Source organism: Cornus florida, unplaced genomic scaffold (assembly GCF_030987335.1).
Source record: "Cornus florida cultivar Cherokee Brave unplaced genomic scaffold, ASM3098733v1 CherokeeBrave_3.0.0_Hap2_Chr06, whole genome shotgun sequence".
Classification (NCBI taxonomy): Eukaryota; Viridiplantae; Streptophyta; class Magnoliopsida; order Cornales; family Cornaceae; genus Cornus; species Cornus florida.
Window position 1 is genome coordinate 53,532,702 of NW_026775576.1, and position 6,595 is coordinate 53,539,296.

Here is a 6,595-nt window from a genome sequence, read left to right on the forward strand (position 1 = left end):
ATGGCTTTAGGGTGCTAAGTGTAAAAACACTCCTAGGGCTTAATTGCTCGAATTGGCAAGGCTACGAACTCCAACGGACCATGTTTATTATTATTTTTTTTTTTTTTTTTTTTGAATGATCGTGCAATGTCTAAGTCTTTTAAGCTTTCTAACCAACCCATGTAGCAAACGTTAGGCCAACAACTCCCAAACCAGATGGCTTTAGGGTGCTAAGTGTAAAAACACTCCTAGGGCTTAATAACTTAAGTTGGAAAGGCTACAAACTCAAACCGATCATTGTCATTAATAGCTTGCTTCTTCTTCTTTTTTTTTCTTTTTCTTTTTTTTCATGCCAAAGGTATTCATCCATTAGGTTCATCAATTCAAATCAACTAAGTTAAGGTCAAGGTCAATTAAGTTATATGCCTCACAGTTAAGGTTCTGGTGTGCATCTGTGCAATGTAAAGCATAAAAGAGTATAAAATCCAACGAGAATCTAATTGAAACATTTATACAGACTAATTCGAATTCTCATGATCTTTTCAAATTTTTCTTTATTTTCAAAACTTAACAATTTCTTCTATACACAAGGTATAAAACATATGCTTCATCTTCAACAAGCTTCAAGATTACATTATCATTGCTTTACAAAAAATGATTTTATTGCTTTACATGGACCAAGCTAAATTATTCAAGCAAAAATGTAGTACCAAAAATACAATATTGCACCCCCAAACTTGAATGGCACATTGTCCTCAATGTGGGAAGACAACGAACAGTTACTGAAAATTAGAGAGGGTAACAAAAACAAAAATACCAAGAATAAGAGGAAATTGCATGGTGAGGTGACAAAATGCTCCCGTGTAAAGTCCAACAAAAACAGGCCCCCAAACTTGAAATGTATAACCTGCAAAGGGAAAACTGAGAGAAACAGATGGAAAAAGATACAAAAGACATAAATAATAATGAAAAATTAAAAAGAAGTAGCAGTAGACAATGAGAGAGAGAATTTCCATTATAAAATAGGAGGACATGGTTACAAAACGGAATGGAATTTCACACGTCTAACCAGATTGACTAGCACAAAAATAAATTCCCTATCATGAACAGTAGCACATCAACAAAAATAAAAACATAGACTAGGTGAAACAAAAGACAAAACACAAATGGGCAAACTAGCTATGGACCAGGTGGGAAACAGGCAAGGAGGGCATTGAGGAGGGTTGAGTTTCACGCCTTTCATCCTGCGCCACTCGACGCTCCTCCGCCGCAGCACAGCGGTCTTCTGGAGTAACAAGACGGTCTTCTGTGGTAGTAAGGTAATCTTCCCGCACGGTCCTATTGTAGTCAGCTAGGGTGGTCGCAAAGTTGTCCATCCGAGCATGGAGACCAGTAATGCTAGCCCGAAGAAAAGCATGGTCATGCTGAGGTGTAACAGGTCACTCCTCCCAATCAAAATCTTCGACCATTGGATCATCCTCTTGGATGGAAGGAGATGGTGAGCGTGGTGGAATAGCAGTAGCGGCTGGGTTGGGTTGTAGATGGCCGGGCACATTATTCCATCACTTAGTGCCTTAAATTTATGTATTCGTCCCAAAACCTCATGAACTGGGTCCAAATCAACTCCGGAATATAAATCTAAAGGCCTTGGTCCAGGGCATACAAAGCATTTAACATCAATCCGTGACGCTCAGTACTGTGTACCAAAGGGCACACATTATGCTTAAGAACCGAATCAAGAAACCAAACCCGTTCGGGGATAGTGGATTTGAAAGTGTAACTACGGGGCTGATGCGGGTCAGCAACATTGCAAATGGCGGCAACAACTTGCTCCACAGTTAGATTATCAGCCTCCTCATACAAAGGAAGACCCTCACGATTCAAAATATCATCGGGGCACTCCAGAGGACAGCCGGATACAACCACGATGTCAGCAAGAGTGAATGAATAGAGAGTGCCATCAATTGAAGTGGTGAGAGTATTAGGCGAATCTTCCTGGTAAGTGAGATTTTGGTAAAAGAGGCACACCACGCGGGGGTAGACAACCTTGGCAACCGGTTTACAAATGCCCTAGAGGCACCGGTTGGTTAATTCAGCGACAGCCCAAGAGGTCGTAAGAAGAGCGGTAAAGACACCCTCAAGTTGGAAAAAGAGCTCGTAGTTGAGCAGTTTGGTGAGCCAAAGAGCCCGTGGTTGCTCTCGGACAATAGGAAGAGCATCCACAGAGGGCCTAGGATGGCGAGATGATTCCCCATGAGTCATTTGGAGATGGAGAAGTGGATGGGGACTTTCAACGAACACCTGGTGTGCAGAAAGAAATAGAAAAGGTAAGAAAGGTATCAATGGAGGAGAAAACCCAAAAATTTGGTACTAGAATAAACTCTAGCCAACCACCAACATCATAAACAACATCCAACCCTCCAACAAAATCAATGCCCAAACTCTTTGAAATGAAAAGAAAAAGAAAAGAAAGAAGAAGAAGAAAAAAGTGCTTACCATGGGAGAAGAAGCAAAGGAATGTGCAGGAATGAGAAGGGAGTGTTAGAAAGGGTGGGTATTTATAGGTGATGGGTACATGAATGAGGGAGAGGGAAGGTTAGGGAAGTTATGGAGGGGAAATGAATGGGAGGTGGTCGTGGAGAAAGGGGAATGAATGAGTGAAACTGAAAAAATAAGAGAGGGAAAAGTCGGTTTAAAAGGGAGATGAACAGCACGAGCACTCGAAGAAGTAATTCCGAGCGCTCGTGTACGGGACATAAGGGTATGGGGAGTTGGGTTTCAGGGTACAAGCGCTCGTTGGTATGGACGAGCACTCGAAAATAGGCCAGTGAGGATTTTGGAAGCCACGAGCACTCGAAGACTGCCTCACAAGCTCTCGTATGGCTTTGGATCGACGAGGAGGCCTGGATGTCAACACACGAGCGCTTATTTTTCTAAACGAGCGCTCGAAAAATGGGACAGTAGCAGAATTCAGATCAACGAGCGCTCATAGAAGAGGTTACGAGTGCTCGAAACTCGGCAGTGAACATTTTGGGACTTACAAGCGCTCGAAGGACACTCACGAGCGCTCGTGACTGCAGTGCAAAATTTTTCTGAGTCCTATGAGTACTTGGATTTCAATCTTTGCTAAACGGCATCGGTAACAAGGTCAGAGAATGCCAAAGCAGAACTTAAGTGTTCTTATGAGTCTGGAAGACCTCGAAGCACGGGCGCATTAAAAATAGAAGCTCATGCACAAGAGTGTCATTTCGAAGGTCCGAGAAAATTGCCGGATAGAGCTGGAAAACTTCCGAGAATGGAAGCAAGAGCTGCAGAAGGCCTAAGAAAACCTAGTATAAATTTTTGGAACGTAATTTACAATATTTCCAGAGAAGGTCAAATTTTTGATTTCCTTAGCAAATTCCCAGAAAATTCAAGGCTCAGGCAATTGATAATAGGGAAGCATGGAAGTGGAAAGAATTTCTTCCCTTGAGTGCTAAATTTAAAGTCGATAGCTAGACAAAGCAAGATCATGTATTAGTCCTCATAAATTGGGTCCATCAGTAGGACTTTCTCAACTTTACGAATAGGGACTATGCCGTCAACATAAAGCTTAAGCCGTTGGCCATTAACCTTAAACAGAGATCCATCGGTAGGATCTTGGAGTTCAACTGCACCATGAGGAAAGACAGATGTGATGACATAAGGACCATCCCACCGCAAATGGAGTTTACCGGGAAAGAGTCTCAATCTAGAATTGAAAAGCCAAACTTTCTGTCCGGGGGCAAAAGACTTTTTGACAATGTACTTGTCATGAAAAGCTTTAGTCTTTGCCTTATAGATTTTGGTGCTTTCACACACATCATTTCGAATTTCCTCACGCTCATTGAGTTGCAATTTGCGAGTAGAGCCGGCTTGTTTGAGATCAAAGTTGAGCCTTTTTATGGCCTAATAAGCACGGTGCTCTAATTCGACTGGTAGATGACAAGCTTTTCCAAAGACAAGCCGATATGGCGACATGCCAATGGGCTTCTTGTAAGCTGTCCAGTAAGCCCAAAGCGCATCGTTTAGTCTTAATGACCAATCTTTGCGGTCCGGTCGAACCGTTTTTTCCAAGATATGCTTAATCTCCCGATTAGATACCTTCACTTGACCACTCGTTTGAGGGTGATAAGGTGTGGCAACCTTGTGAATGACAGAGTATTTAGAGAGGACGGATTTAAGATAACGATTTCTGAAATGAGATCCACCGTCACTGATGATTGCTCAGGGTATACCGAAACGACTGAAAATGTTGGACTAAATGAATTGGATCACGACTTTATGATCATTGGTTTTGGTAGCCGCGGCTTCAACCCATTTGGACACATAATCCACCGTTACAAGGATGTACTCATAGCCATAAGAAGATGGAAATGGTCCCATGAAGTCGATCGCCCACACATCAAAAATTTCTATGATTAAGATGGGAGTGAGGGGCATCATGTCTCTCTGGGACATGGATCCGAGCCTTTGACATTGCTCACAAGATTTACAGAAATTGTAAGCATCCCGAAACAAGGAGGGCCAATAGAATCCGCTTTGAAGGACTTTGTCAGCAGTTTTTTTGGCACTAAAGTGGCCTCCACAAGCAAAAGTGTGGCAGAAATTTAGGACACTTATGGTTTCAGTTTCAGGAATGCATCGCTGAATGATTTGAACCGGGCAATATTTGAACAACTCTGGATCTTCCCAAAAGAAATGTTTGACTTGGGAGAAGAACCGGTCTTTATCTTGTTTGGACCAATTGGATGGAATTTTGCCTACCACTAAATAGTTGACAATATCCGCAAACCAAGGGAGACTTGAATGGAAAATCTGAAAAAGTTGCTCATCCGGAAAGGAATCACGGACTGCAGCAAATTCAGAGGATTTCTCAATGAGCAAGCGAGAGAGATGGTCTGCGACAACATTGGTCCCTTTTTTATCCCAGATTTCAATGTCAAACTCTTGAAGTAAGAGTATCCATTGAATTAGGCGGGGTTTGGTCTCTTTTTTAGCTAGCAAATGCCTAAGAGTGGCATGATCCGAGAAGACAATGACCTTGGATCCAAGAAGATAGGAACGAAATTTATCCAAGGCATACACCACAGCTAGCAATTCTTTCTCGGTGGTGGTTTAACTAGGCATCGGAGAGTGTCTTGCTAGCGTAATAGATAGCATGCGGAAGCTTGTCTACACGCTGGCCCAAAACCTCACCCAATGCATAATCGGATGCATCACATATGATCTCAAATGGAAGAGACCAATTGGGCGGTTTCATGATTGGGGCTGATGAGAGAAGAGAACGGAGCTTCTTGAAAGCTTCCAAACAGGCTTCATCAAAATTGAACGAAACATCCTTGGCAAGAAGATTACACAAGGGCCGAGAAATTTTGCTAAAATCCTTGATGAAGCGACGATAGAAACTGGCATGGCTAAGGAAGGAACGGATTTGATGGACAGAATTTGGAGGAGGAAGATTAGAAATTAACTCCATTTTGGCTTTGTCAACCTCAATTCCTCTTTTTGAAATGACATGTCCTAGGACAATGCCCTATTGGACCATAAAGTGACTCTTCTCCCAACTTAGAATGAGATTCATCTCCATGCATCTTTGAAGTACAAGGGATAAATTATGGAGACATGAATCAAAGGAAGATCCAAAGACGGAAAAATCGTCCATGAACACCTCTAAGAACTTTTCAACCATATCGGAAAATATGGACATCATGCACCTTTGGAAGGCTGTCGGTGCATTGCACAGCCCAAAGGGCATGTGTCTATCGGCAAATGTTCCAAAGGGCATGTGTCTATAGGCAAATGTTCCAAAGAGACATGTGAATGTGGTCTTTTCTTGATCTTGAGGATCAATTGCCACTTGGTTATAGCCAGAATAACCATCAAGGAAACAATAAAAGTTTTAGCCGGCTAACCTCTCTAGGATTTGATCAATGAACGGAAGTGGGAAATGATCCTTCCTAGTGGTAGAGTTAAGTTTCTGGTAGTCAATGCACACACGCCACCTGGTGGTGGTGCGTTGTGGCACAAGCTCTCTCGCAGAATTTTCGACGATGGTGAGGCCGGATTTCTTGGGAACAACTTGAGTGGGACTCACCCACTTGCTATCAGAGATGGGATAGATGATTCCCGCATCCAATAGCTTGATCACTTCTTTCATGACCACTTCCTTCATGTTGGGATTCAACCGGCGCTGCACCTCTCTAGAAGGTTTAGCATCCTCCTCCATATGGATGCGATGCATACAAATAGAAGGGTCGATTCCTTTCAAATCAGCCACCGCCCAGCCTATAGCTTCTTTGTGCTCTTGTAGCACCGCTAGAAGGCTAGTTTCTTAATCCTTTAAAAGGTCAGAAGCAATGATGACTGGAAGAGTTTTACTCGTACCAAGAAACACATGCTTGAGGTGGGCCGGGAGCGGCTTTAACTCAAGTTGTGGTGGGGATTTTAAGGAAGAGACCGGAGGAGTAATGGAAAGTTGAGAAAGTGGTTCTCTCGGTATTTTCCAAGGAGGACAATCCATGATAGCATTAATGTCAAGCAAAGAATTTACTTCCTTAATGGATTGGTCAATGTCAAAGCTTGAGAAGTCAAAGTG